General features: G+C 46.1%; 1 protein-coding gene across 4 annotated transcripts in view; it reads right to left on the bottom strand.

Moving 5' to 3' along the window:
• The window catches only part of LOC140538073 (cell migration-inducing and hyaluronan-binding protein-like), a 134,362-nt gene extending 126,000 nt beyond the window's left edge, over positions 1–8,362 (bottom strand). For 3 of the 4 annotated variants that reach the window (XM_072660478.1, XM_072660477.1, XM_072660480.1), the window contains exon 1: positions 8,108–8,362. The gene's annotated coding sequence lies outside the window, so the exon portion shown is untranslated. Of the gene's footprint in view, positions 1–7,474; positions 7,581–8,107 lie in introns of those variants that run through there. The other variant, XM_072660479.1, reaches the window with a different exon arrangement.
• Positions 8,363–20,934: the final 12,572 nt, after the last annotated feature.

The following is a 20,934-nucleotide window of genomic DNA, read 5'->3' as shown; positions in this document are numbered from 1 at the left end:
TACTGTGATTGGTCATTGTTTGGTCCTCATTTGATTGGTGATTTGTCCTAATCACTGCCTTTCTTGTTCTGAGACCGCTCCCTTGACTGTGATTGGCCCTAATCACTGCCTTGCTTGTTTAGAGACCTCCCCCTGACTTTGATTGGTCCTCATCAGTGCCTCATTTATTTTGAGACCTCCCCCTGGCTGTGATTGGTCCTAATCACAGCCTCATGTGTACTGAGACCTCTTCCTGACTGTGATTGGTCCTTATCAATGCCTTGCTTGTTTAGAGACCTCCCCTTGACTTTGATTGGTCCTCATCATTGCCTCATTCGTTTTGAGACCTCCCCCTGGCTTTGATTAGTCCTAATCAGTGCCTCATTTGTTTTGAGACCTCCCCCTGACTTTGATTTGTCCTTATCAGTGCCTCATTTGTTGTAAGACCCCCCCCCCCCTCGTATTTGATTGGCCCTAATCATTGCCTCATTCGTTTTGAGACCTCCCCCTGGCTGTGATTGGTCCTAATCACCACCTCATGTGTACTGAGACCTCTTCTTGACTGTGATTGGTCCTTATTAGGTCCTTATTTGTTTTGAGACCTCCCCCTGGCTGTGATTGGTCCTAATCACCACCTTATGTATACTAAGACCTCTTTCGTACTGTGATTGGTCCTTATCAGTGGTTCAATTGTTTTGGAACCTCTTCCTTACTATGATTGGTCCTAATCAATGCCTTGTTTGTTTTGAAACCTTCCCTCAACTGTGATTGGTCCTATCACTGCCTCATTTGTTTGGAGACCTCCCCCTGTCTGGGTTTGGCACTAGTCATCACTTTGTTTGTTCTGAGACCTTCTCCCGACTGTGATTGGCCCTTTTTAGTACCTCATTTGTTTTGAGACCTCCCCCTGACTGTGACTGGTCCAGGCAGCATGAGTGTGTTGGTGGAAAAGCCGAGCTCCTGATGAGCCCACCCAGTTATCACGTCTAAGCAATCTTATCAAGTGAACAACATTAACAGCTTACTTCCTCCTTTAATATTTCATTTCCAGCTGAGAATTACATTAATAACATTTTTTACACTCTGCAAAAAAAGAGAAAAGAAAAAAAATCATTTAAGCTCTCAAATGAAGCCTAACCAGACGACAAATGGAGGCGGTCCCCCTGCGGATATTAATCACCACATTCACTCATGATTTTCTGCCCTGATTTCAATATTCATGCCAATATTCCTGAACCCACATACGTATTCATTTACATGGAAATGAGCCGAGGTGGGAACAGTGAGTGTCGTGACACTTTGTGGATGAAGGCAAGTCACATCGCAGAGCGTGGACTGGAATAGAAAAACTTCAGCCGTACTGAGACTGCAGCCGGGACTAAGACTCAACTGGCAAACTGGCAGAGAAAGTGGTCTATAAGTACAGGCAGGGGGACGGTCTGGTCCCTACGACACCCATATACCTGCTGAATACGGCTCATAAATACACACGGTTCTGAAAGTTAATACTTTAAATCCCTGCCTTGCTTGGTCTGAGACCTCCCCCTGACTGCGATTGGTCTTAATTACTACCTTTCTTGGTCTGAGACCTTCCCCTTGACTATGATTGGTCCTAATCATGGCCTTGCTTGGTCTGAGACCTTCCCCTTGACTATGATTGGTCCTAATCATGGCCTTGCTTGGTCTGAGACCTCCCCTTGACTGTGAGTTGTCCTAATGACCTCTCTCCACACTGTCAGGCTGCACTGTGATGGAGTGCTGAGTGTTCTGAGGTGAGGGGGCGGGACGACGTGGACGCCGCCTCTGGTTTTTGAGGTTAGGTTAGAACCTGCTGTTCTCCAGGATGAGTCACTCGTTATCAGGGAGGATCTGATCAGGCTGGTGTTACATTCTGTTCACAGGGCCGCCAGAGGACATGCTAACCTCCTGACTCACTCAGCTCACCTGAGTTCATGAAGTTCATACTGTAAGATCTGACCAGCCGAGCTCACCTTTACTACACTTATCAAACTGTAGATGACAGAGACAGAGAGGCAGATAGAATAGAGAGAGAGAGAGAGAGAGAGAGAGAGAGAGAAGAACGAGCATAGGAGAGAGAGAGAGAGAGAGAGAGAGAGAGAGAGAGAGAAGAAAGAGCATAGGAGAGAGAGAGAGAAAAGAGAGAGAGAAAAGAGAGAGGGGGAGAGAAAGAGAGAGAGAGACGAAAGAGTGGTAGAGAGAGAGAGAGAGAGAGGAAAGAGAGAGAAAGAAAGAGAGAGAGAGACAGAGAGAGAAAGAGAGAGAAAGACAGAGAGAGTCAGAGAAGAAAGACAATAGAGAGAGAGAGAGAGGTGGAAGAGATGAGATATAAAAACAAGGTTAAAAGAGAGAAAGAGAGAAATAGATAAATGATGAAAGAGAAAAGAGAAAAGAGAGAGAGAGGAGAGAGAGAGAGAGAGGAGAGAGAGAGGAGAGAGAGAGAGAGAGAGGAGAGATAGGGAGAAAAAGAGAGAAAGAAAAAAGAGCGAGAAAATGAGGGGGGTGTGAGGGACAGGGCGAGCGGAGCGGTGGTTTTGGGGGTGGGGGTTGGAGGGGGGGTGGGTGCTGTAACAGGACATCTGTCAGCCTCCACCTGTCTGTAAGTAGGTCAGGCTGATTTCAGGCATTTTGGCTCAGAGGTGTTTAATGTACAGCCCAAAATAACCTTCAGTCCGGAGCAGCAGGATTATACCCCAGCGCTCACGTTCCCTCCACCCTACAATAAACCAATTACCACCGGCCCGAGGTCCCGAGGCCTGTATCTGAGTCAATCTCAGCCACGGTGGCATCTCGGCAACCGGACAGTTTCCTGATGCACCCTGAGACCCAGAAAACAACAGCAGGCCGAAACCCGCGCTACTACAACAGCACTGCAGCTGAGAGAGCTGCAAGAACCTAAAGAACCTAAAGAATCTAAAGAACCTAAAGAACATGTACCAGTGGAATAGAGTCTTTACATGTATAACAAATAGCACATACACTACATGTCAAAAGTTTGTGGACACCCTTTCTAGCAAATGCATTCAGCTACTTTACAATGCACCCATTGCTGACACAGATGTGCAAATGCACACACACACACACACACACACACACACAGCTTTATCTTGTCCCTGTAGATATATTGTAGAAATACTGCCAATAGAATAGGACTCTCTGGGGCAGATAAAGATTATATTAGCTCAATGCCTAAATGCCAGATGTGGGCTGGAGGGGTGTGAATCCATTGAGCTGTAGAACAGTGGAAGAACTGTGTGTTGTGAGATGATGGCGGTGCTCTATCCAATACCTTTGGGTGAGTTGGGGATGATGAGTTGGTGTGGTGATCATCATCCAACATCCTGACCTCACTAACAACGCTCTTGTTGCTGAATGCAATCAATCAAATCCTCACAGCGATTCTCCTCCAAAATCTAGTAGAAAGCCTTCTCTGGACAGTAGAGATGGTTCCTCCAACAATACGCTTGATTTTAGAAGAAACGATGAACGAGCAGGTGTCCCAATACTTTTGTCCGTATAATGTAGTACAGCTAGCTAGATCCAGGCCCAGGCTTCTAACTCGGTGTTAGATGCTGAGAGCCAGCAGTGCTGCTACTTTCATTAAAACCCTTGTTCTGAAGACGCCTCGCAGCTTCTCCTCCGTTAATTAACAGCTCGTCAAGAGCGGAGGGTCAGGGGGAGTCTCCAGGCGGCAGCGCCGGGGAGGAGAGCGACCGCTCTCTACGATTTCACACGCCATTTGGTGGCTGATGGAGGGGAATGAAGAACTACTCATTTGTAGGAGCAACAATACGAGACTGGAGCGACAAAAACAAAGAAGGGAGATTATACAAAAGAACAGCGATGACTCAGTGCCGGTGTGGCTGCCATGCGCTTTACCACCACCGCCGCTGCCGCCGCCACTGCCGCCGCTGCTGCTGCTGCTGCTGCTACCACTGCTGCTGCTGCTGCTGCTGCTGCTGCTGCTACCACTGCTGCTGTTGCTGCTATGTGTGTAGAAGCATAATCGTTTCAGGGTGGCTGCTGCTGTTTTTAGCCATGCGGTGCTTATTTTTACAGTGTCAGAAACCACTTAAGCAAGCCTTTCTGAGCCTACACTGAGGAACTGCTGGAGGTTCTTCAATTTGAAACTGTGGAAGAACCTCTTAAGAAAAGGATTTTAGTAAAAAAAAGGTTTCTTGAAGGTTCCTCAAAGAACCTTCACAGTGGTTTCAAATTGAAAAACCCCTAAAAGTTCCTCAACAGTGTATATGAGACTACTTAACCCATTTCATGACACCTTAAGGAACTCCTTGAGGAACGTTTGGAGGTTCTTCAATTTGAAACTGTGGAAGAACCTCTAAATAAAAGTTTTTCAGAAGAAAAAGGTTCCTTGAAGGTTCTTCAAAGAACCTTAACAGTGGTTTTGAACTGAAGAACCCTTAAAAGTTCCTCAACAGTGTATATGAGACTACTCAACTCTTTTCATTACACTTTGAGGAACGTTTGGAGGTTCTTCAATTTGAAATTGTGGAAGAACCTCTTAAGAAAAGGTTTGAGTAGAAAAAGGTTCCTAAAAGGTTCCTCAAATAACCTTAACAGTGGTTTTGAACCCTTAAAAGTTCCTCAGCAATGCATATGAGACTACTTAACTCTTTTCATTACACCTTAAGGAATTCCTTGAGCAACTTTTGAAAGTTCTTCAATTTGAAACTGTGAAGGAACCTCTTAAGGTGCTTTGAGAACCTTTTAAGAAAACGTTTTCAGAAAAAAAGGTTCCTCCAAATTGAAGAACCTCTAACAAGGTCCCCAAGGGACTTTACGTTTGAACAGTGTACCTGCAAAGCAGTGCGAACTGGCTGAGATGCTTCTAAGTTCTACTAGTAGGGAAAAATGATTCCAGTGGTTCAGAGGTTGAAGGAAAAGTCAGATAAGAATGATTGATCACTGACTCAGATGCAGTCAACCAGCCAAGACATGTTTGAGATCTGACATGTGCTCTTTCTTAGTAATATGTAAATGAGGCTTGTTTAATTAAATAGATGTTTTGTAAACAGTTAAGCTAGTGAGGTCAGTATGTTAAAGGATCACCATCCAACCTCAGCCCCAACTCCCCAACTCATCCCATCTAAAAGTACTGGATGGAGCACCACCACCACCATCCATCATTCCAGAGAACACAGTTCTTCTTCCACTGCTCCACAGCTCCTCAATGCTGGGGGGCTTTATATACACCCCTCTAGCCCACGCCTGGCATTAGGCAGCATGGAGCCAATAGGGTCATGATGTCAATCTGTTCCAGAGAATCCTATTCTATTGGCAGTAGAAGGAGTGTCCACAAACTTTTGGCCATATGTGTGTTGTTTTTGTTATCATCATATGGGTGAGTGGAAAAAAAAGTTGACTTTTTATCCAATCAGAAGAGACGAATCAGAAGACAGAGTACAACACTGCCCTCTAGTGGTCAGGGTTTAAACACAATGCTAAATGAACCACTGTCTGCCACTGGACCTTCCATCTAAACTATTCATTAATAATCAATACTGTGTATTGATATATATTTTGTCTGTGACATGATATCGCAATACTTCGATATATCGATACTTTGGTACACCCCTCCCCCTTATCCAAATTCAGCCCGAACCTCTGAACCTGATCCGGCCGATTAACTGCACTGGCACGGTGACGCCAGTGTGCCAGCGGCGGTGCTGGAGAATCCCCGAGCTTCAGATAGAGCAGGACCAGGCCGGTACAGAGGGGTCTAAACAGTGGAGGGCTGCTGGCTGGTTGCCAGATGAGTGATGATTGCGAAAAAGCTGCAGATCCGAAAGCAACAGGTTTACTACTTTAAGTGCATTCATTTGTCTGTAAAACCAGTGCCCCAAAACGCCAAATCAGCCTGCAGCACACACACACACACACACACACACACATGCCACGCTTGCTGCCAAGGCTGTCCGTAGCTGGAGGTCAGTGTTACGGACCAGCTGCAGGATTAAAGCTCTAAACAGTGAACGCACAGCATATCATAAGATCACACTGTGGGGAGTGGCAACTGCCAAGCGAGCTAGCGATGCCTAAAATCAGCACCGGTTACAGTCAGGAGAAGTTCAAGTGGGAGGCATTAGCTTGTCTAAGAGCATCCAGTGCCAGACAAAACTGGCCAAAAGTGGCCACTTTATTAGAAACATCTGCTTTGTACTTCAAATTCACTGGCCACTTTATTAGAAACACCTACCTTGTGCTTCCACTCACTGGCCACTTTATTAGAAACACCCACATTGTGCTTCCACTCACTGGCCACTTTATTAGAAACACCCACATTGTGCTTCCACTCACTGGCCACTTTATTACAAACCCCTACCTTGTGCTTCCACTCACTGGCCACTTTATTAGAAACATCTACCTTGTGCTTCCACTCACTGGCCACTTTATTAGAAACACCTACCTTGTGCTTCCACTCACTGGCCACGTTATTAGAAACACCTACCTTGTGCTTCCACTCACTGGCCACTTTATTAGAAACACCTACCTTGTGCTTCCACTCACTGGCCACTTTATTAGAAACGTCTACCTTGTGCTTCCACTCACTGGCCACTTTATTAGAAACACCCACATTGTGCTTCCACTCACTGGCCACTTTATTAGAAACACCTACCTTGTGCTTCCACTCACTGGCCACTTTATTAGAAACACCTACCTTGTGCTTTCACTCACTGGCCACTTTATTAGAAACGTCTACCTTGTGCTTCCACTCACTGGCCACTTTATTAGAAACACCCACATTGTGCTTCCACTCACTGGCCACTTTATTAGAAACACCCACATTGTGCTTCCACTCACTGGCCACTTTATTAGAAACACCTACCTTGTGCTTTCACTCACTGGCCACTTTATTAGAAACACCCTACCCTGTTTCTAATAAAGTGGCCAGCAGTTTTTGGAGGCAAAAACCTGGTGTTTCTATTAAAGTGGCCAGTGAGGGAAAGCACAAAAACAGGGTTTCTGATAAACTGGCCGATAGATGATAGGGTTTCTAATAAAGTGGCCTCCCAATGCATTATCAGTGAATATGCAGCAATGACAGCAGGGACTAGCTGGGGTCCCACAAGTCTCAGGCTCACAGGCTCCCTGGCCATTTTATTAGAAACACCTGCTTTGTACTTCAAATTCACTGGCCACTTTATTAGAAACACCCACCTCGCGCTTCCACTCACTGGCCACTTTATTAGAAACACCCACCTCGTGCTTCCACTCACTGGCCACTTTATTAGAAACCCCTACCCTGTACTTACACAAGGTGTTTCCAATAAAGTGGCCAGTGAGGGGACGCACAAGCAAGGGGTTTCTGGGGTCAGTTTTTGGAAGCACAGGGTGGGTGTTTCTAATAAAGTGGCCAGTGGAGGTAGATTTAAAGGTCCAGCAGTTACTGCACGTGAGCTTTATCATAACAGGAGTGTCACGCAGAAATTAGACCCATGAGAAATAACGATCTTACCTGTGGGCTTCATGATGAAACACGCAGCAACAGATGATCTGCAGCACCTCGGTTCAGGAGCACTCATCTGGTGGAGGGGCGTTTGAAGAAAAGGGGGCGCAAACCTGACCCCATCTCCCCATCCCCATTCTACACACACCAGACAAGTGTGTGTGTGTGTGTGTGTGTGTGTGTGTGGAGATGCCAGCGTTACACAGCAAGCCAACGCAGCATGAAGGTGCAGGGGTACCTCTTCTTGCCCCCTGCTGGTGCAGGCTGGGGGTCAGAGAGGGGTATCTGCTTCTCCACTTGGCCTGAGCCCGTGCGTAAAAAGGCGGACGACGGCTCTTGGCGCGTATTACGCGTGTAACCGAGGCAGTCTCGCGGACGCAGCCTTTTGCATCTGAGTGCACGGATGCACCCTGTATCTCTCACGCGCTCGGAGACGCGCTTCTGCGCGCGTTTGGAGACGCCTTTGAAGCCGTGCAACTCTTACAGTTGCCCCCCCCTCCCCCCTCCCTCCAGCACATCCAGCCCAAACTGTACAAACATATGCATTCATCCCTCGCACGAGCCCAGTCATAACATTCATAGGGTTCGATTCTAAGCCCCTAAAAACGCTCGTGCTGCTCCTCTCTTACAAGAACCACTCACCTGCGTCTGGTGCACGCGTCGCCGTGGACGCCGTGGATAGATAGACAGAGGGTCCTGCACCTGTGGACGTCTCGCTGCACGGCTGCTTCTTGCTGTTCCACGTCCACCAGTAAGGCATACAAAGTCCAGAGCCACGCGCCAACCTGTAGCACCAGAGGGGGAAAAAAATCTCCGCGCGCTTCACGGAGGGCAAAAAAAGCACGAGAAATCCAAACACAGCTTCTGCATGAGCCGGTATTTATAGTGAGCGCTCGAGCGCTGTTTACAGCGTGCAGGAAGGGTGGGAGGGGTGGAGGGATGAGGGGCGGGGGCACGATTGGCTGGGTCACGCCCGTAAAACGCTGACTGGCTCTCTGAACTGACAGAGCTGCGTGCCGATTGGAGTGGGCTGGAGAAGTTCTTTGGCCACGCCCACCAGCAGCTGACAGGCTGGATTCCTGCATATTTGGGTGGATTTCATTTACAGTAATGGGTCTAAAATGAGGCTCTTTAATATGAACAGCCTGCAGGGTGAAGTATGAGGATGACTGAAGCTCAGAAACTGCAGAAATGTCTGCAGTGAGACGTGTGGGACCCTCGGCCAGTCCTGGCTTTCATTAGGTCTTACATAGTGGAGCTATAAGGTCGGTGTTTCTAATAAAGTGGCCACTGTGTCTGCAGTGAGACGTGTGGGACCCTCGGCCAGTCCTGGCTTTCATTAGGTCTTACATAGTGGAGCTATAAGGTCGGTGTTTCTAATAAAGTGGCCACTGTGTCTGCAGTGAGACGTGTGGGACCCTCGGCCAGTCCTGGCTTTCATTAGGTCTTCCATAGTGGAGCTCTAAGGTCGGTGTTTCTAATAAAGTGGCCAGTGAGACGTGTGGGACCCTCGGCCAGTCCTGGCTGACTTGAGGGACCCCCACCGGTTTCATTGGGTGTTAGATTAGTAGAGTTAGTAGTAGAGTGGTAGATGTTTCTGATAAAGTGGCCAGTGAGTCTGTAGGGAGACTTGTGGGACACCCCCCACCCCCACCCCCCACCTAGTTTTTAACTGGGTGTTACAGAGTGGTAGATGTTTCTGATAAAGTGGCCAGTGAGTCTGTAGGGAGACTTGTGGGACACCCCCACCCCCACCTAGTTTTTAACTGGGTGTTACAGAGTGGTAGATGTTTCTGATAAAGTGGCCAGTGAGTCTGTAGGGAGACTTGTGGGACACCCCCACCCCCACCTCGTTTTTAATTGGGTGTTATAGAGTGGAGCTAAGAGGTAAGTGTTTCTAATAAAGTGGCCAGTGAGTAAAAGCAGAAAGTAGAGGTTTCTAATAAAGTGGCCAGTGAGCTTCCAGTGAGACTGGTGGAACCCCAGCTAGTCCTTGTTTTCATTGGTGCACATTCATTGATAATGCATTGACTGGCCAATTTATCAGAAACACCCACCACAAAAGTACCACAATGTGTGTTTGCATTTACAGTCTGTAGCCCTGAAACACCTCCTGAAAGTTCTGGTGGTGGTCTGGAGGCTTCGCTCAGCTAACATGTGGGGTGAAGGAGTTCTCCAGAAGTACACCGATGCTTTGCTTACCTGCAGAACCTCCTATCTCCCTTCCCTCCCCTCCCCTCTGCTCTGGCACCCCGGAGAGCACTCAGCCCTTCTGTTTTAGAGGACCGCCACCTGTTCACCAGCTCTCTCTCTCTCTCTCTCTCTCTCTCTCGCGGTGTGACAGATCGCACAGAGCCTGTATCTCCATCATATTGGCTGCACTTGAAGAAAACCCTCTCACAAAACAATAACAGCACATCATTTGTTCTCTCACTGCCTGCAGAGGTCGCTGTTCTCGCTGCTGTAACTGATCTGGTACCCTGTTCTCAGAAAGCCTGTGTGGTGTGTCATAGCAGACAGGAAGCCTGTGGATGATGTGGTGATGTGGAACCTGCATGAAAAGCAGGGCAGATACACTGAGCGGTGCTGATGGTGCTGTAAGGGTACAGAATTTTATGGGGGGGGGGGGGGGTGTTTCCCGTGGCTGCTTTGCTATACACTCAAAAATAAAGGAGCTACAAAAGGTTTTTGGAGCAAAACCGTAGAATCACCTTTTCTTTTTCCTTAAAGAACCAAAGAACCCAAAAACGGTTCCTTCATGGCGTAGGGGGAGCACAACACCAGTCCTGCACCCACCAAAATCCTCAGTGTTCTCTTAACCTGACCTAAAGTACCCAACACTCCGTCTCACTGGATCCCATTAAGGTTGAAATCTGGTGACTGCGTTGCCATGACGCCACCTGAACTTCAGCACTCCTCGGCCTACTCCATCACTCTCCATCAAACCCCACCACACTGTCTTTGTTTGTGGTTCTCCACCCACCGGCCACTTTATTGGAAACACCTACCTCATAGCTCCATGTGTAACACCCAATGGAAAAGATGTAAAAAAAAAAAAAAATAGAGCATTTTAGAGCATTTCTATTGGTCCATTCATCATGAAATGATGATTTACTGTATTTCGACACCCAGGGAGCACTTAATTAGGAACACCTGGACGTCTACGCATTTATGCATTTATGTGATTAGGTAGATATGATAATAGGCAACGCTTTTTCACCCCTCATTGCTCCCTAGCAGCTCAATACAGAGGCTGTATATATGTACAGAGTATATGGACTATATACTAATCATTGCATTGCATAGTGGGATAATAGCTTTCTGCCGTCCATCAGAATGGACAAGCATTGTCAGATAAGTGGCCTGATGCTTACTGATGTACACAGAAATGTATATACATAAAAATATAATTTATATACATATTAGAATATAAGGCCAAATCAGTCACCTTGCGTGTGTAAGGTGGTCGTAACTTCAGGCTCCTGCAGATGGCGCTGCACGAGGATGATCAGGCTATAAATACCGGGCGGGTGTGATGACGGGACTCATAGATAGATAGTCGCAAAGCAGATGGGCGTGGCCAAAGACCATAGTGTGAGGGAAGGAGCTGAATCTGCAGGCGTATGGAAGCATACGGTCATACGGGTCTACCAGCAGTGGCAAATTCCCAGTCTGCAAGGGGATTCTCCTCGGAATTGTGGGCTAAAGACGAAACTGACAGATAGGGGGCGCCGGATCTGATATCCTGGGGATGTCTCGGAGGCGGTTCAGCCTCCTGATGAGGATTCCCGCTGGCTGCCTCTTTTTGGAGGTGTACCGGGCATAACCAACTGGGAGGAGACCCGGTGAAAGGCCCAGGACCTGCTGGAGGGACTATATCACCCTGCTGGCCTGGAAGCGCTTGGGGATCCACCAGCAGATGGGCTTCCTTGGCTTCCTGGGCATCCTATTGGCTCTCGAGTTGGATCAAGCAGCAAAATGATGTTTATGAGAACCTGGATGCCCCGCCCACCTCCCAAAACTGCACCAGGGACCAGTTGACCTGATAAGCAGAACTGTATAGAGCCTCCCTTTCTTACGGCATAGCATCGCAATCCAGCGGACAAAGCAACTGATACGTGGTTCTGCAGCACACTGCCCCCTAGCCCCCCACCCCCCTAGAATTGAAGACAGGAAACACTGGGCCCTCACTCAGACAGGCCCACCAGAGGAGCGGCGCTGTGCTGACTCCAGCGCTTTATCACCCAGCTGAAGTCTGCGGCTCAGGAATTATCAGTGGAGTTAAGCAGCTGGGCTGCGTTTACTTAATAAACGAGGACGGGGGGGGTGGAGGGGGGATGGTGGGGTGGGTGGCAATGGCACACAATAAGTTGATTAACTATGAGAAATGCCACGCGTGCCAAAACGTCGCTTTGCATAAAGCGGGCGTCTCTCTCCGGCCGACGAGCCTCGTTTGGCATTCAGTCCTTGTGCTGAAGCCACATTTTATTTGAGCAGCACTCCGCGACTCCGCTATGAATGATACAGTCATATCTGCAGACGTCTAAAATAAATCTCATCAGTGTGTTTAAATTGAGGCCATTGATCATAACAGGCTCAGGTTCTCACTTCTCTTCTTTCCTGCCGCTGACAGTTGTGCTGCTACGCTGTGAGCAATCCGAATTCCTGAAGATGTGAGGAGAATTTAAGGCCCTCAGAGCAGATGTGCTAATCAAGGACACTCAGTTTTTGTGTTGCCACTGTTTTTAACACGTGATCGGCCAGTGGGGTACAAGGTTACGCACTGGGTGTTGGCTATGTTGGCCTTAACTGAACACAGAGGGTCTTTTTATTATATTTTTATGCAAATATGACTGACAAAACTGGAGGGGAATGAACTTCTACGACATTTTTACATTTTTACAACATTTTTACAACATGTTTACAACATTTTGTGTTTTTAAGAGTCTATTTATCGTCGCTGTCAGACTCCAGAGGTCCACTCATGATGTTTACGTGGCTTTTGCACCAAAAAAGAAGTTTTTTAGACCATTTTCTAATTCTCCGAGAATTAACTGGTTACTGTCCCTTTAAACCAACATATGTAAATGAACTCTGTTGTGATTGGCTGGCTCGTCCTCAAAACAGTCTGAGCTGAAACACTCTCACACACTCTTTATAACAACTCACTTCAGAGTGACCCGGCGGAGCTAAATTGCTGTAAGTTGAAAGCACAATAAATGGACAAAAGTATTGGGACACCTGCTCATATATTGTTTCTTTTGCAATCAAAGCAATAAAAAAAAAGAGCTGATCCTGCTTGTGTTGGAGTAACCGTCTCTACTGTGCAGAGAAGAAGGCTTTCGACTAGATTTTGGAGGAGGAGCATTGCTGTGAGGATTTGATTGATTGCATCCAGCGACAAAAGCTCATCGTAAAAGTAGTGGCTTCGTATTGTATTTTCTGAAGGAAAAGTGGGGTCAACACTCTCGCAGTGGTAATGTTCCAGCCACTTACCCCAACGTCTCTTCATGTACTCACAAACCCACGACTAGACCTGTTTATGTGCATCTATTAACAAGCATAAATCAGCATGCAGTAAATCGTACATAAGCCGAGAGCGCATAGTGCGATCGTACCCAAGCCCACGTTGGGCTGAGACTGTGCTCATAAGTACATCCGGCCACTTTGTGTTGTTTTGAGCACATTTGTGCTGACAGTGTAATTCTAAGCAAGCTATTTCTGCAATTATCAAAACTGTAATTTTTCAAATATCTCTTAGCATTTTTCCGCCAGAGAGCCGTGTCTGCAGCGGCATAATTAGAATTAGCGAAGGGCTGTCTGCAGCCTCTGATCACAGACAGAAATGTAACCCCAGGGCTCATTAAAGAAGGTGTTGAAAATTGGAATGCACATTGTTTTTCCTGGAAAGAGATTATTCCAGCAGAGACGCTGGCTGGGCCTCGCTCGGGCCTGCTTCCTTCAGCAGGCCCAACAAAGAGGCTTTCCCCTCTTTGCTGCTTTTTCCTCAGTAAAGAACACCTGAGTACACGTCGGCCCAAATCTGCCAGGTCTGGTGGCTACAGCTGAAGACAAGAGTCAAAGCTGCGTCAAAGGCCGGCGGTCAGAGGTGGAGTCCGCCATCGAGATCCGAGAGCTCTGTAATTGTGTGTTTACAGCATCGTCTGCATTGTGCTTCTCTGAGCCTTTTCTGTTTGGGTAGCATCACTCCTCTGAGAACAATAGGCTGTGTTTTGAATGATTAAGCTATAATGAGAAACTCTAGAAGTTCTAGATATATAAACAAGAACCCTGGTCCGGTTCTCTGGCAGCGTTCCTGCAGACCCATTTTTTTATGACCCAGGAGGTGCGTTGCAGTGCTTTTGCTAACATCGCTCACACCAGAATGATTTCTACATTCATAATTAGCAAAATATATCAATCAATCAATTGATTAATTAATGAAGGTCACTGGGTTTGATCCTCGTTCCTCGTACCCGTCCAGTTTGGTGAGCTCTCTCCATATGTCTTGGGTTTCCTCCAGGTTCTCTGGTTTCCTTCCATCTTCTAAAAGACTTGCATGGTGAATGGGTGTGTCACATGCTACACGGTACACAAGATTGGGTAGGTGTAGGCCCAAGATATACTACATGGACAAAAGTATTGGGACACCAGCTCATACTCACTGAGCAGTTTCTCTGCTTTTGTTGGAGTAACAAAAGTGTCTCTACTGTCCAGAGAAGAAAAGACGTTCTACTAGATTTTGGAGGACGAGCACTGCTGTGAGGATTTGATTGTATTCAGCAACAAGAGCGTAAGTGAGGTCAGGATGTTGGATTATGATGATCATCAACTCCCTAACTCATCCCAGTCAAAAGTACTGGATTGAGCTCCACCACCATCCATCATTCCAGAGAACACAGATCTTCTTCCACTGCTCCACAGCTCCTCAATGCTGGGGGGATCTATATATACCCCTCTAGCCCACGCCTGGTGTTAGGCAGCATGGTGCCAATAGGTTCTTGATGTCTATTATTAATAGCTCCAGAGGGTCCTATTCTATTGGCAGTACTCAGCAATGGATGCAGGTAGCTACATGCGTTCATTAGAAGGGGTGTCCACAAATATTTAAATAGAGAGATTGGATCTGATACTTATGTTCTTTGCTGGACTTTGGCTTCCATTAAGAGTCCCTTTATTTGAGTATAGGTTAGGCCTTCTCGACCCACCTCTGTGGACTTTACACAAGGATAAAAGAGACAAGGGTCTCCTAAAAAGAAGACAAAACGAACTCTGCGAATTCAGCCGCTTAAAAGAAACCAGTCGTCCCAACAGCTCGGACCAAATGATTGGACTTTCACTGGTCCATTGTCCTGCACTTCTGCTTATTCATCCTGCCGAAAGGAGCATGGAACAGGAGAGCCACACACAATGATACCGCAAATGATAGAGTGGAGGAAACGTCCCCCTTTTACTGAATCACTCGTACTGTAGGTCGCGAAGACAATGGGCTTGAAAAATCAGGACACAATGAGTTGGCAGTGTGCTTGAAATTTTCAACAGTGGGCTGGAAAAGCCAGGAGAAAGAAGGGCTGAGGGATGGAGGAACAGAAGAAATGAGGGATAAAATGAGTGAGGTTTCACTAGAAGAAGCATAAAACTGCCCAAACCAGGACGTATCATAAGGGATTCTGAGGTATATATATATACACTATGTCCAAATATTTGTGGACACCCTTTCTAATGAATGCATTCAGCTACTTTAAGTTGCACCCATTGCTGGTTGCAGATACACAGCTTGTCTAGTCCCTGTAGAGAAGAAGTACTGCCAATAGAATAGGACCCTCTGGAGCAGATAATGAGCATGAACCTATTGGCATCATGCTGCCTAATGCCAGGCGTGGGCTAGTAGAGGGGTATAAATAAAGCCCCCCAGCATTCCTGTGTTCTCTGGAATGATGGTGGGTGCACCATCCAACACTTTTGGATGGGGAGTTGGGGATGATGAGGTAGGGTGGCAATCATCCCGCCTCATCATGACTGCACTAATGCTCGCATTGTCGCTGATGGCGTTTAATCAAAACCTCACAGCAATGTTCCACAATGCAACAGAAACCCTTCTTCATGTAAGGGAGCGACAGATACTCCAACAATAGCAGCATCAACTCTTTTTAATACCCTTGATTTCAAAAGAAGCAGGTGTCCCAATACTTTTGTCCAATATGCTTCCAAGCTACAGCAGCAAACTTTACCAAAGCTATTCTGGGACACGCTGAAGAGAGTTTGTATTAAGAGTGTTTCAGCCCAGACTGTTTTAAGAACGAGCCAGCCAATCACAGCAGAGTTCATTTACATACGCTAGCTTAAAGGGACAGTGACCGATTAATTCTACAGCATACAATTGAAAAAAGGTCTAATTTAAAAAATGAACTACGGCTTTTTCTCTTTCTCTGACAAACATCACGAGGCCCTGAGAGTTTCTGTGGCTTTTCACTTGCATGAGGGAAAAGAGGAGGAAAGTGAAAAAGGCCCGGAGAAGAAATGGCCGTTAGTATCGCTGAACTGTAGTAGGAGTTTCCAATCAAATGCGAAGAGATGGAGAAGAAGAGAAAGTGGGCTATCAGACTGAAAAATAGAAGCACAGCACGGATCAGTAGCCTGGAGCTTATTACCGAATTCAGTGGCTCCGGGAGCAGTCGTGAAAAATGCTTCTGTACGACAGGAGACAGAGGCAGGTTATCATAGCAGCAACCCTGAGGAAGCTAACATGAAACTTAGCGAACAGCTCAAGGAGAAATTACAGCTGGGAAATGGATGTGAGCTGGAAAAAGATCCAGCTGTGTGCCAAAGTTTGGGCAAGCCGTAAACACAGCCTCTGGAGCTGATCAGACATCACACCACAGCACTACTACTACTGTCCAAATATTTGTGGACACCCCTTCTAATAAATGCATTCAGCTACTTTAAGCTGCACCTATTGCTGACACAGATGTACAAATCCATACACACACAGCTTGTCTAGTCCCTGAAGAAGAGAAGTACTGCCAATAGAATAGGAACCAAACAATGACCCTATTGGCTCCATGCTGCCTAATGCCAGGCGCGGGCTAGAGGGGTATAAAGCCCCCCAGCATTGAGGAGCTGTGGAGCAGTGGAGGAACTGTGTTCTCTGGAATGATGGATGGTGGAGCTCCATCCAGTACTTTTGACTGGGATGAGTTGGAGATGATGAGGTTGGGTGGCGACTTTAACTTTAGCTCTTGGGCTGAATGCAATTAAATCCTCACAGCAATGCGGCTCCAAAATCTAGTAGAAAGTCTTCTTATCTGGACAGTAGAGACAGGATCTACTCTTTTTAATAACCTTGATTTCAGAAGAAGCAATGAATGAATGAGCCAGTGTCTCAATACTTTTGTCCATGTAGTATTAGAATGTAGCTCAAACTCAAACATGTGTCTTGATGTTTTTATTAATATCTTTGTGAAAACTCAGTGCTGACATGCGGTTCAAGCATTTTCTGGCTCTGTAGAGCCGAATCCTTTCTATTTCACCTCAGCACGAGACCGAGCATAACTCACAAAAACACTTAAAATTTATATTCATTAATAAAAATAATATAAAATATATAAAATAATCATAAAATGTTGTTGTATCAAGTATAGAGTCACAGACAACTACTCAATACACCCATAGTCACCAAGGAGCAGAGAGGGTGAAGGACCTTACTCAAGACTCCAACAGTGGCAGCTTGCCAAGCCTGGGTATCGAACACACAACCCTGTCATCAATATCCCGGTACTTCAACCGCTGAGCCACCACTGCCTTTTTTTAAGGTTTCTAATTTATGGATCTGGTTTAAGTTCTTCCATTAGAGGACATCCAGTCCTTCTCTGGAATCCCTCCTGCTGTCTGCTAAATGCTGGTGTGAATCTGGCTGCTGGCTGCCTGCCCTCTGGACCAGTTTCTCCCAAGGTGAGAATTTTTCTCCTAACCTCTCTACTCTAACCGCTGAGCCACCACTGCCCTTTATTTATTTAGTTTTTATTCTTTTTTATAATGGTTAATCCATTCCAAACACCAAAACAATCACGTCCTTATCAGTAAAAGTAAGATTTCACAAGAAATATTAAGAATTTCTAAATCCAGACTTCAAATTTCCAGGTTCATGATCAGAGTATCTTTTCACATGGTGCTCTCAGTCACATGGGGGCTCATTATAGACAGGCCTGAGACGGTTCTGAACACTTTGATAAAAAAAACATGTGGGTAGTATCTTACATGCAGGAGCCTTTAAAGGTGAATTTGAAAAGATATGCAAAAAGAGACCCCAGAGGGTTAAAGCGACACAATGTGCCATTTGGTCAAGGATGCTGTTGCATGTGATTATATGATACCTTCATATTTTTTTTAAAAGGCTTGTAAGGACTGTGAATGTAACATTAAAAGGCAGCAAGTGTTTGAAATGCTCAGCATGAATTTTTTTAATTGTTTCTACATTAGTTGTTACGAGTTCTCCCCGGCTAAAGCTCAACCACGGGCAGCATGGGTGTGTTCAGAGGCAGCAGATGTTCTGTTTTGTTCACAAAGTATATAAAAATGACTGCCCATGGTACCACAGATTGTCCTGGATCAGACTGTTGTTTTAATAGACACAATTAAAGGTCGTTTTAACATGCCGGGCATTGAGCTGAGCCGGCAGGTCTGGAAACCCCATTTTTACACAGTTATCAGTTCCCATAAGGACGTGAGACAACGAGGAGTAGATGTTCTTACGGAAATGGAAATGTCCTGTGCTGTCTTTCTGCAGCATTGGGTTAGTTTTTGGATGGTAGTGCATGCATGTGTGTGTGTAGGGTGGCAGGGTGTGCAGTGGAGTGTGTGAACTGCAGTTAGTCCCACTGAGAATTGGGACAGAGGATAAAGCACCAGGCGACTTACCCAAGGTCTGTGTCCATGCTTCAGTCACTCTGCTCCAAATTCACTGTGCTTTATAAGTCCCTTATACAAGCCATACAGGCAACCAGAGGCTCCTGGTCCTCATTAAATGCTGTCAGCAGCTAGCTACTGCGAAGCTTCAGTGCTTTTCAGAAGCCTGTTGTGTCTGATCAGGACTGAGACATGCTCTAAACCTTTAAACCCCCTGTACCTCTTCACACAAGCTTTTGGTTAGCTGGCCATTACAGGCTTCAGTTTCTTTATTGGTGTTTTAGCCGGTCTACATATTACCACTGTTCTAGATTCACCATGTACCGCACACCTTTTAATGATAGGTTTCTAAGTTATGGGTCTGGTTTAAGGAGGATTCCCTCCTGCTGTCTGCTAAATGCTGGTGTGAATCTGGCTGCTGCATGCCTGCTCTCTGGACCAGTTTCTCCCATGGTGAGAATATTTTTCCTAACCTCTCTGTTCCTTTCCTTTCTGTTTTTCCTTTTTTTGTCTTTCTCCCATGTATTGAGACGCCCTGTTCCTGCTGGTCCATGCCCTGATGTAGCTCCAACCCGACTCTCAACCCCCCTGCTGCCTGTTTTGATGCTTCCTGCTCTGCATCCTGGCACTGATTCCCACACAGCAGGATGATGATGATGCATGGGACTGTTTAGCCTGGATGGACTTTACACCAGTTTCTTCCTCTCCTTTAATGATAATCTGATATAGCCTTGACCCGAAGAGGATGGGTTCCCCCTTTTGAGCTTTGGCTCTTTGGTTTCTAAGGTGTTGGTGGATAGTTGCTATGGCATTCCAGGTGGCTGTTTTGGGTTTTGTTCAATATTTGATAGCAAATGCTCACCAACATCCAAGAATCCATTTAGCAACACTTTAGTAACACTTTATCCCACAACACCCTGGGATAGTTCAGGTGGTTGCTAGGGTGTACTCCCACATTGCTTAGGTACTCCCCACAGTTGGGTGTTGCTAGTAGCATCGTTATGACATATCCACCATTCATACCTAAGTGGTGTTACTACAGCTGCTATGGTCCACTGAAGGTGATTTTGTGAAATGAAAATGGTTGGAAGTAACAACAGCTCATCCGTGAACTCTCAGAACAGGATTAGCAACATCAGCACAAGAAGGGTTTGTTAGAAGCTTTAAACATTGGGTAACCGAGGCTGGGCAGCCACATGCAGGCCTCAGGTCACCAAAAACAATGCAAAGCCTAATGCCTGTGGACTGAGCTGTGTAAATGTGTTCTCTGGAGTGCTTCATTATGTCATGTTGCCTGGCAGACGGACAAGTCTGGAGATGCCAGAGGAACGCCATCTTCCAGCGCTTGCATCTTTGTAAAAACAGTTCAGAGAAGAGAAGATGGAGCTCCACTGAACATCTTAGGAATCAGTTGGAGAGATGAAGCTCTACTAAACATCTCTGGAATCAGTTGGAGAGATGAAGCTCTACTAAACATCTCTGGAATCAGTTGGAGAGATGAAGCTCTACTGAACATCTCAGGAATCAGTTGGAGAGATTAAGCTCTACTAAACATCTCAGGAATCAGTTGGAGAGATGAAGCTCTACTGAACATCTTTTGGAATCAGTTGGAGAGATGAAGCTCTACTGAACATCTCTGGAATCAGTTGGAGAGATGAAGCTCTACTGAACATCTTTTGAAATCAGTTGGAGAGATGAAGCTCTGCTGAACATCTCAGGAATCAGTTGGAGAGATGAAGCTCTACTGAACATCTCAGGAATCAGTTGGAGAGATGAAGCTCTACTGAACATCTCTGGAATCAGTTGGAGAGATGAAGCTCTGCTGAACATCTCAGGAATCAGTTGGAGAGATGAAGCTCTACTGAACATCTCAGGAATCAGTTGGAGAGATGAAGCTCTACTGAACATCTCTGGAATCAGTTGGAGAGATGAAGCTCTACTGAACATCTCTGGAATCAGTTGGAGAGATGAAACTGCTGTTTTTTTCTTCTAATCTGGCTTCGGTTAATGATCATCAGGGCATGTATCTTTAGTATCATTAAGCTAATTGTAATACAGTGCTCCCAGTGATGTTGACAGCCTCTATGAGAGATTCAGTACTGCTGATGAAACAGGGGGTAAGGATTACACACACACGGCGAGGCACAGTTTCACGTCACGTTCAAAATTTACACATCAGTGCTTCTGAGAGGACCTCCACATACGCCAGATTTATGCATGACCATTTTATAAACGAGGACTTTTCTTTAGCAGTGATGGAAGGACCAGCCTGCTCGGTTAAAGCCATGTCATCACTCTACAAAACATGCCTACAAATAACAATACCTTCAGTCTATCACCAGAAGATGCAATTCCCAAGTGGTTGCTAGGGTGTTGCTATGGTATTGTCTTATGGTGGGCAGGGTCCTTCGGGTGGTTGCTAGAGTGTTATGCATTTGACAGCATCTGTCCACCAACACCAGATCAACCCCTGAGAAAACATCTGAGATTTTATGATTTGATGTTAACTGCATATTAATACCATACAATATTTCAGGTGGTTGCTAGGGTGTTGCTAAGTGGCT

Source organism: Salminus brasiliensis, chromosome 17 (assembly GCF_030463535.1).
Source record: "Salminus brasiliensis chromosome 17, fSalBra1.hap2, whole genome shotgun sequence".
Classification (NCBI taxonomy): Eukaryota; Metazoa; Chordata; class Actinopteri; order Characiformes; family Bryconidae; genus Salminus; species Salminus brasiliensis.
Note: the sequence above shows the minus strand (reverse complement) of the source record. Positions and strands in the feature narration are given on the sequence as shown.